This window comes from Mizuhopecten yessoensis, unplaced genomic scaffold (assembly GCF_002113885.1).
Source record: "Mizuhopecten yessoensis strain PY_sf001 unplaced genomic scaffold, ASM211388v2 scaffold716321, whole genome shotgun sequence".
NCBI lineage: Eukaryota > Metazoa > Mollusca > Bivalvia > Pectinida > Pectinidae > Mizuhopecten > Mizuhopecten yessoensis.
In genome coordinates this window covers 348649-359673 of record NW_018480058.1, presented here as the reverse complement: position 1 = coordinate 359673, position 11025 = coordinate 348649, and the positions used below count along the sequence as shown (strand labels likewise).

The 11025-nt window shown below is 37.0% G+C and overlaps 1 protein-coding gene across 1 annotated transcript in view; it reads right to left on the bottom strand.

Annotated features, from left to right (window-relative positions):
- The window catches only part of LOC110443021 (zinc finger CCCH domain-containing protein 10-like), a 138277-nt gene extending 130043 nt beyond the window's left edge, over positions 1–8234 (bottom strand). The window contains exon 1 of the mRNA XM_021486965.1: positions 7826–8234. The gene's annotated coding sequence lies outside the window, so the exon portion shown is untranslated. The remainder of the gene's footprint in view (positions 1–7825) is intronic.
- Positions 8235–11025: the final 2791 nt, after the last annotated feature.

The following is an 11025-nucleotide window of genomic DNA, read 5'->3' as shown; positions in this document are numbered from 1 at the left end:
AAGCACAGTTCAATAATATTTTAAGATGTAAGAATTAAGCATCTAGGTCGGTCGTTCCGAGTGAGTAGTTTTTGTAGTGTATTACTACGCAGTGTGATCAGGTTACTATCAGTTCCCACGTGCTGAGATTCTATGAACACCTGTGTTATGCATTTATGAATGTAATTTTTGTCAATGGGTCTAAGCATACAGAATGTAAATATATAATTATCACTCATTTAATTAAACTTTTATCATTACTTACATTATATTACACTATGACAACCAACATAGACAATTCCTTCAAAAGTATGAATTGCTGCAAGTTTCCAATATACAAATGATGCGACTAATTATATATCATTCTGTTGGGTGTTTTTTTCTTGAAATAATTTTACCTCTAACAGCTTGCACTGATATATTGAATGTTTGTTATCAAACTTCAGACTTTGGTTTTTAAGCATACTTAACTTATTGAGAAAGGATTATACAGGATGAGAATACTGTACTGAATATAGACATTAATTCCTGGTTCAAGTAGCAGTAGGCATCACCCTAGACGGCTGACACTGACATCGGCCGATAGTTTGAGGCTAAACAACCAGTCAAGTTGAATGGTAAACCAGTTAATGATTTTGTCAAGACCATTGATTTTAACAATAGTAATTTTTAAACGTTGGGTCACTCAGTGTTAAGTTGACATGGAGCATGGCCGACTGTTCAGATCAATAACCTGCTACAATGAATAAGTAATATAATCAATTGTCTCCATCCTTGGAAGTTGGACCTGAAAGACAATTAAGTTCAAAAACCTCGACAATGACTGGATACACCAAACTCCTCAAAACGGATGTTCCAGGGTAGCAGCGGACCCCCAGTAGATGGTGGTGATTCGTTTGTCACAGAGGGATTAACCATAGCACCAGTAATGCAGGCCTTTGAATAAGTAAATATAGCTGATGCTGCATAAAGATGATAACATAGTGATCACGAATATGTCTTTGAATAAATAATTTGACCGCTTCCTACAAAGACTGCAGCGATCCATCGGTATATCTTTGAATGAATAATTTGACTACTGCTATCAAGATTATTACTGTGCCAGATCAGGACTGTGTTAGCTGAGTAAGTATTCCGACAATGGTGTATTGAGATAGGCCTAATCTATGATCATAAATCTGCTACCAGGTAGACAACATAATCAGCACCGACAAGAAAGGTTGGTTACCAGATAAATCTTCATAATTAAATCACGGCCCCGTAAATCAGACTATCTATATCTAAAACTGTTCAAATTATTACTGTTCATTTAGAGTTATCTATAAAACTGTTTGCAAGTATTTTTTATGGCAAACCATGGTTTAAATGTGAATTGTTCCTACTACAGCAAAACCTGTGTAAACTGAAAACCCCTGTAACTTCAACCCTGTGTAATTACTGTTATCTCTTACACCCCTATGTGCCTTTAGTATAGACTCTACCTTGCATTGATCTGGATGAGTCCATTATGGTCTACAGTGGTGAAAGGGTTATTACTTTATGACAGGGTACCAATGTAAAATATCTAAGAACAGTTATGATTTCCTGTGTTACCATTTGGGGTTCCCTGGTTACCAGGTAATTTACATATCAATATGACACAATAAACCAGTTTAAGTGGTAAGAACTTGGAGGTCAATCAGGTTATTTCCGATAACAATGGTTTTTCAGCTACATATCATCCCCTAATCCCATATAAAAATCAGAAAACGTAAAATAACCAGAACAATTTAAAAAAAATAAAAAAAATCAATTGAATAACTTTCTAAGGTTCCCAATTATGTATGTCAAATTTTATATATATTTGTCAAAAAGGTAATAGTTGCAATACTTCAGACAAAATTTATAAACAGTAATCAGAAAAGAACATAATTACCATTGAAGAAATACTGCATTAATAAAAGAACAATGATAGATTTCAGAGTATGATGACTACATCGGCAGAATCGTGCATAAAATTCTGTGTCTGAAAACTGTAGGAGACCTTATTCGTACAAGGTTTCATCTACAGACAGACGACTTGATTCCAGTAAGCCCATAAGCTCCCAACTTTGTTGCGGTACTAGGAGTGTAAACTATGGGTGTCCAGAGGAGAGGGATTACAAATGAACAAATGTATACTCAACTGTTAAACTTGATGTTGCTTTGAGGAAGTATGATGGGTGTGAGAAAGTCAACTTGGTAATGTTATATGTGAACTGTTGATTATCAAAGAAACTTGCTTAGATAATGTTTACAAATTACCTGTTGTCCTAGCAACAGATGGTTACAAATTACCTGTTGTCCTAGCAACAGATGGTTACAAATTACCTGTTGTCCTAGCAACAGATGGTTACAAAAAAAGACTGATAACCTAATGAATTTATTATCCTCATAAATAGTCTGAATAGTCTGTGTCACATGGGGTCAGTTTGTAAAGTGTCAGTACTGATACCAATACTTTATGTATATAGATCCAATGGCCATGGTTAGACCCTGGTTTAGTATCATCAAGTTTCAAGCTCTCTTGGTCAGCACATTGTAATGTGAAGTGACCACAGGGTATGTAGGCTTGACCAATCTATGTGTTCCAACACCAGACTTCGGATGTACCAGAAATCAATGTCAATCTTACAGTCATCATTAGGGAGATTATAAATCAATTTCTGTCAACACTGGACTAACTTAGCATGGCTGAACACCTTCGACCAATATCCAGGTCTTGTTAGCTTCAAATATTGGACTAACATAGCATGGCTGAACACCTTCGACCAATGTCCAGGTCTTGTTAGCTTCAAATACTGGACTAACAAAGCATGGCTGAACACCTTCGACCAATGTCCAGATCTTGTTAGCTTTTAACATGGGACTTTACAGCACGGCTGAACACCCTCGACAAGTTCGTTCGCTTCCATCACAGTACTGAATACAGCATGGTTGAATGCTTTCAACACACTGGACAAACACATTCCATCCCTGGACTAGTCTTCCTCAGCCCCCAACACTCAGGACTACCAGTTATACAGCATGGTTGATTACTCTGGTTTAAAATGCAGCTTAGTTAACCACCCTGACCAAATATCTGAGCCTTGTTAGCTTACAACACTGGACTTGTACCACTACATGGAGATAGTTTCGATAGCAACTATCTCACATCTGTGAAGACTTAATAACATTCCAGCAGACATTGGTGTTGCTGACCACAATCTTTAATTAAAGAGATAGCCATAATTATGTTCAAACCCACTATGATGGCTCCGACCACAGAAAAAAATATCCACCGTCGGGCACTCGTCGGTTACTCGTTAAAAACATCACCATTCCTGAACCCACACCTTAATTCTATCTTCTGGAATAAGCCAGGAATGTGTTCAATATCTATAATGGCCCAAGAAATGACCACAGCCAGCCATAAGATAGTAACCTAACTAATGAATGGCTATCGCAGGTCATTACAGAAAATGACCACTCTTTGATGGTCAGCTGTCAGTTATTCTGATAATGAAGCCTCAAGTGCACATGCCCGGCCAGATACATTCCAAGTCTGATTCATACCCCATCAATCTACAGACCTGTACCTGTCTACAAGGACCTCAGCTATTGTAATTAAAAAGTCCTGTTAGGACAGGTGCTTGTTTAGACAGATTGTTTATCTATCTACAGACCCGAACCTGACTACAAGGACCTCATCTACTGTAATTACAAAGTCCTGTTAGGACAGGTGCTTGTTTAGACAGGTCATGTATCCAGGTTATATAGGCAAGTGTAAAGTCTTCTTAACAGATTTATTAGCATATTCCAAAATTGTGAAAAATTATTCAACATAAATTCTGAGATTTTCAAAAAATATTATATCTTAATTTATTAAATTTAAAATTGTAATTATACAAAGAACATAAATCTTTGCAACTAAACATTTTTTTAGCTTATGGTAAATTTTCAATCAACATTTTAATTAAACATGTAATAGTGTTTTTAAAATATGTATTTCCAAGTTATATGAATTTAAATTCAAACACAGAATAAATTCATTGAAGTTTCTAGTAACTTTACAACCTTAAATGTACATTTTAATGCATTTTCACATCCAAAATTTTGACTTCATACTTTAATTTGTCAACAGAATTCCATACTTATACAATATTTCCAATGCAAGAGATCATGATTAAAGGAACAGAAATAAGGGATAGTAAACATGAAATTAAATATATCAGAAGTGCTCAAACAAGCAAAACTCTAAGGTCGTTGTTCTGTCTCTTAAGGAATGGAAATAGTAATAGAAAGAATATTAAACATGATTAAATTGTCAGAACTGTTGTAAATAGAGTAGAAGTCAATAAGCGTGTGAGCAGTTCTAGAGTGTTCGATTAGGATATAAGCCCGGAAGAAGAAAAGGTCCTAATGCATCAGTGAGTTCTGTAGGTTAATCCTGTGGCATCAGCGATAAGAATATCAAGTTGTATAGAGGGTTGGTACAGTACAGTCTGTGTACATTGTATAGAGGGTTGGTACAGTACATTCTGTGTACATTGTATAGAGGGTTGGTACAGTACATTCTGTGCAAGTTGTGTTCTGAGGCTGGCAACAATATGTTGTGTGATGTCCATACTAAAAAGTATTGAATGCATTCTCAAGGTTTATAGTCATTAGTCTGTAAGGTTCACATCTTCTAAAACTTGTTAAACGGGTAATGTTGTTCTTCTGTTCCAATGTGTTGTGCATACATAGTGTTGTTATGTGTTGATGACTCAAGGTCTGTGAGGTATAGCTTCATCTTGGTAATGATATTAGAAATTTCTAAACCATCGGCAGCATGATTGTATTTTAGCAATTGGGCAGGTAGACCTCAAATTGTTTTCAGTTCAATGTGGTTAGTTCATATACACAGGGTTGAGTAGTTTCCATCTGTAGCGTTGAGTGTTTCAACTGTTGACTAGGTAGCCATGTAGGTTTTCCTCTTGTGTATTGTGGGAATTCAGGGAAAGTCATCTGAAAGGTTGGTAAAATGTAGAAATTCTGTTATCTTCGTTATGTCCATCCATATGGCTTTAAGGTAAGCGCCGTTCAGGAGAGAGACAGATTCCGTAAGGAATGCAAGGGGCCTTGATCCTCAAAAACGGTTAGTAACAACAGGGGGGTGGAGACCCAACGTCCCTGTAAGGTAAGTGCAAGATAGAACACCAAAACAACTGAAACAGACTGAGCTCAATTAAATTAATAATTATAACTAAGGAGGTCAAACCTTTGTTAACCAATTAAGACATAAAATTATAAAATTATACCATACATGACGTACATATGTTATTTTCAACATTTTGATATATTTGACATTTTGACTTTGTACCAAATATAATGACCATTTCAAGGGTAAAAATGAAATCTGCGTAGAAACAACATGTCATGTTTATTTTTGGTAAATTCCAACTGCGCTGTGAAAGGAGGTGCTTTTTCGTTCATTATTCCTGTTGAAAGATCAGAAATATTCAGTTCTCCAATGCAATCTTTTTCCAATTTACAGTAGACAGGAGATATGTAAATGTGATGGGTAAACTCCTCAATTTGTTGGCGTAGGTGTTTAAACATATAAACAAGCCAATCTATTACAGGAATCAGGTCTAACCTACCAGGCAGACCCACAGATCTAGCCGATAACACAGAACCAAACCCCAGTCAACTTCTTTCTCTTCTGATGTTTAACATGGTTCAGTAGAATAGTCAGGCAACAGCATAAAGATTATAAACATCTTGGTGTCATTTAGTCATTGTCATGAGCTTGTAGACTTTAATGTCCATTCTGTCATGCATTGAATAGGAAAATGTCTAAAAACAAGGTATCTAAATGTACAGCGTGAAGTTAGCAATGCCCAATGTGTTTGTCATGAAGAACAGCTGGTATATTAACCCATGGAAATCCAGCAATTCACAAATCTTGTTCTGTATCAACTTATTCCTGTTACTGTGTTGCCATGGTAACTTGAGCTAAGGTATAACATGTGTCACTGTTTACTGTAAACAATGGAAGAGGATGCGAGACTGCTGCCTTGAAAAATCTGCCCAGAATTTGAATATTTCTAAAAGCCTACGTTTCTACTGTACAGGTAGAATACACAGTAAAATTTGAATCACGAAATACACATCTATTATAATGGGTTGTGCACAGTCATAGATGTATCTGTTCACAACCATTTTTAAGTTATGTTATTTACGATGTACGTTGTATGAAGAGGTGTGGAACATTGCTTACCTATAATTGCTTCTCTATGTATTATTTCAGCAAAATATTACCTGTAATTATCCTGAAAACTTGAACCAAACGATAATGGGGGCCAAAATTGACGTCAGCAACAGAATATAGTGACGTCACTACCAGGGAAAAATAGGGCAAAAATATTTGGAATCATCCTTGTTTCAAGTCATCAATTTGATCAATGGAAAAGAATTGGTAAGTTTCAACCAAAAAGGATTTCTGTTTGATCTACATTTTATATTTGACATGACTTTTTGTAGGTAGGTGTACAACAAAACCTAATACATGTCACTTCTATATCAAAAGTTGATATTCTTCACACCTATATACAAGTGCCATTATAGTTTTGTTCTTTGAATTTTCTGTTTTCTTTTCACAAATGTTTTAAGTCATGTCTAAACAGTTCATAGTTTTGCCTAATCTTTTCACAGCTATATGTTACTGAAAACATGTATACCATTGACTATAATGGTTGAAGTCCATTGTAACAGGTTTTAGTCAGCCCCACAGCAGTCACAGTCTGTACAATGGTCGGACTTGGACATCCATGTAAACAAAGCTCTGAAAATAATCTCTAAAATGGTTCACTGAGACCTTCTTGAAAACAAATGATTAAATGACCAACATCGACAAATCTACAGGTCATAAGCAGTCTACAAAAAGACCTACCATAACGCATCTATCTACCAGTCCCAGGCAGACGTCAACATCTACCAGTCCCAGGCAGACGTCAACATCTACCAGTCCCAGGCAGACGTCAACATCTTCTGGTCCCAGGCATGATAGGAATTTTTCCATTTGTAACAATAAAATGTAGGCCCATGGTTACTGAGGGATTATATTTACATCAAAAACCAATTGTCTCAAGGTTTTTTCGTCTGCCAAATGTCAAATACAGTACTTAGCAGGGGGACAGAGACAGCTGGACACAATCCCCTGTGATTGTCTTTGGGAGACAGGAGACTCCATGTCAGTCCAGCAACTAAATTCCTTCATTCTCCATTATTTACCTATTAAACGACTGGTTGACTGATAAGACTAAATGTTTGGTTCAAGTTACATACAATGTTCGTAATGCATAACACAGACCGATCAGTCATAATTTTCCTGTATTTTTTTATTTTTTATTTTTTGGCAAAAACCTCAAGACATTTTTTTTCTAGATGACAGTAAGCACAACATCTCCTTACTCTCATAAACAGTTCAAGAATACCAATGATTAACCTACAGAAAACAGCAGAAATTGCTCTGCTATTTTTACCCTAAGAAGGACCAAAATGTCAACAACCTGCAGGAAACCAGAAAAAAACCTCCAGACAATTCAACTGAGGGCTTTGTATTTAAATCCAGAATGTCTTGCATGTTACTGCCTCTTAGAGGGAGAATTCCTGTGACACTTTGACATGACTGTGTCGGAGGTTCGGTGGTATTAGGGATCAGATCCTGGGAAGTAGGAGCCACGGAGCTGTTCCCTCCTACATGCCAGAGTGATACACAAGGTCGAGCAGACTACACAATCAATAAACTAAGGAAATATGTGCCAACCACGAGTATAAACCAAACCAAAACACCAGGTCTTACCTTTCATTAATAGCTCCAATCTTCTCTGACTCTCCCGCACAAACACCATTTATAAATCCAAAACTGAATCCTTTTTCGGGTCTGCTCCGAGGGCATATGTCATAATTTACAGGGCACTTTAAATACAAGCAAAATGCCCTGTGTAGAAATTGTGGCTGACAATAACAATAGTGCAGGCTCTAGGCTGTAGCCCTGGGTTCAGCACTCGGAGGATACCACAGTGATGAGACTTAACCACGACATGTGCTTCCCACAAAACACCCATGTACGCAAAGGCACAGCAGGAGTCCGGTATAATTCCTTTCCCAGTCTGCTGTGGTACACGTACCTGAATTTTTCATTCAAGTGTCTGTTTTTTTAATTGTTCCTGTCCTCTTGACTGAGCTAGGCCTGCCTTGGCTCTGTGTGAGGGAGGTATCGGAGAGTGATACAGCTGCTGGCCCGTGTGTGCAGTGTAAACCCACAATCCCTACAGGCACACGTGCTAGTAGTGGCTCTATTGTTTTTTTTCTTAACACCTTCAGAAAATGTTTTCATTCAATGGTTGCTAGTGTTTATGTAATTACAGCTGGACATGTTTGGGTTAAAATAACAGTTCTGACACCTAAACATAGAGCATACAGTATCCCTTTTCCCAGGATACCTTAGTCACAGTGAACTAGAAAACGGCCGTGTTAATGGTGGAGAAATAACAGGACTTTAAGTAGTGGCAGTCAAATAATCGGTCATTTTAGTGTGAATTGAAGTTTTGAAATTAAGGTATTAAATAAACGTTTTTTTTTCATTAACACTCCTTGGACGTCTTGTGTCAATGCAATTTTTTATCATGATATTAAATGGTACACAAATTCTCTCCTATAATAATATATATGACACTCTGAGTGGCCGGAAGTGATCAGACAGATTATAGTAGCGTCAAAGTAGTCCAACATCAATTTATACTTCACATATACATAGATGTTTTTTGGTAGGGGTATACAAATCAACCAGAAACTTTTTGCAATAAAGTATCCCAATATGTTATACGCAGGAGGTAGATAGTATGCATGGTGACACTGACAAGAAGTCTAACTCAAGTGAGATGTGGAACCAAAACTTATAATTATTTTAACACACTGATTAAAGTGTTTAAATTTTTTACATTAGTCATATATATATTTATACTACATCTCAGGTTTTTTCCCCTGTTAATTTGGGATGGGACCTTTTTGTGTCATTGGGAAGAAAACATACCAATTTTGAAAGAAATTTCAGAAGTAAACTGCAATTTTATGAAATAGGCATCAATATGAAATAGTTTCAATTAGGAATGCATGGGGCCCATTTTCGGCCTCAAGAAGTTCCCAGAAAAAAACACTGCAACTTATCAGGAAATGTGAAAGTCAACAGATGTGCTCTGTCAGTACATACCTCTGATATTCTGCATGCAGCTACTGTTGAAACAGTTGGAAATATCTTCTCTTCACATGGAATCTGAAAATAAACAAACAGACACCTTATATACAAGCATCAGTCATTTTGTATAAACTCTCCGATTAATGAAATATCTCATGCCCATGTGTAACTATTTTTCTTACAGTTTGAATGTAAGTTTGTGTCAGTTCAAGTTAAACATAAGGCAAAAATTGAAAATATCAATCACCGAGTAAACCTCATTCTGCCTTTATCTGAAAACAAATAATGTTCACAGAAATCTGGTAGAAATTAACTCTCAAGGCTCAAATCTGCTAACTATGGAGATAAAACGTATGTAATAGACAGTTATTCCAGACCACTGAAAGGATATCTGCAATAAATGCACATTATTGCCTGAGGAAATCTCATTACATATCACAGGCAAACCATATCGTGTATTGGTGTGCAGGGCATACATACACACCGACTAACATTACCTCCGGTTGATGTCAGCAGAACTCTGTCAAAAGATACACCTTTATGTCAGGGAGTAGCATCCTAAACATCAAGGATAAACAAATCACACATTCTACTCTCAATGTTATCACCGTGTTCGCTCCCCAAGTTGTATTTATTGAACCAAAGCTTATTAGCCAGGCCCATTGAGATGAAAGCTAGCTGGTGTCTATAAAGACAGTCGATGGTAACACTACCTACCAGATAGGAGAGTCAAGTGACAATGGTAACACAGCTGTAGGAAAAAAGATAGAGAAATAAAAAGCCAGTTACCTATACCACTAAATTTTGATGGTGTATATACTCTCCTTTTCAGAGAGATATTAAATATTAAATTGTGAACAGTTCAAACAATGCAAAGTTTCCAGCAGTGAGGCTACAGATTCTGTTATTCCCTTGGTATAGAGCTATGAGGCTCCAGACTCTGTTATCCACTGGGTATAGAGCCATGAGGCTACAGACTTAATATCCTGGGTATAGAGCCATGAGGTTATAGACTCCATTATTCCCTTGGTTTAGAGCCATGAAGCTACAGACTTCATTATATCCTGGGTATAGAGCCATGTGGCTACAGACTCCATTATTCCCTTGGTATAAAGACATGAGGTTATAGACTCCATTATTCCCTGGGTATAGAGCCATGAGGTTATGGACTCTGTTATTCCCTTGGTATAAAGACACAAGGTAACAGACTCAATTATTCCCTTGGTATAAAGACATGAGGCTACTGACCCCATTATTCCCTTGGTATAGAGCCATGAGGCTACAGACTCTGTTATTCCCTGGGTATAAAGGCTGAGACATGCGGCTACAGACTCTGTTATTCCCTGGGTATAAAGGCTGAGACATGCTGCTACAGACTCTGTTATTCCCTGGGTATAAAGGCTGAGACATGCCGCTACAGACTCTGTTATTCCCTGGGTATAAAGGCTGAGACATGCGGCTACAGACTCCGTTATATCCTTGGTAAAGAGCCATGTGGCTAGAGACTCCATTATTCCCTTGGTATAATAAAACAAGAGATCCCAGAGGTACCTTTGTACCATCTTCATTAGTTCTTTGTCAGTTCAATCTTTTCTCTTCTTTCTTCTAATCTGTTTGATCGAGTCATGTTAACAGTAAATGCACCTTGAGGTAACTTTTGATCTAAACTGAATACTGATGTGTATGAAAGCCAACCTTCAAAGTGAGTTTGTCATTTCACATATTTACTAGTACAGTACTTAATGTGAAAGAAATAGAATCGATCATTGCAATATGAGAAAGATCTGTTTAGTTCTTCTTTTAAT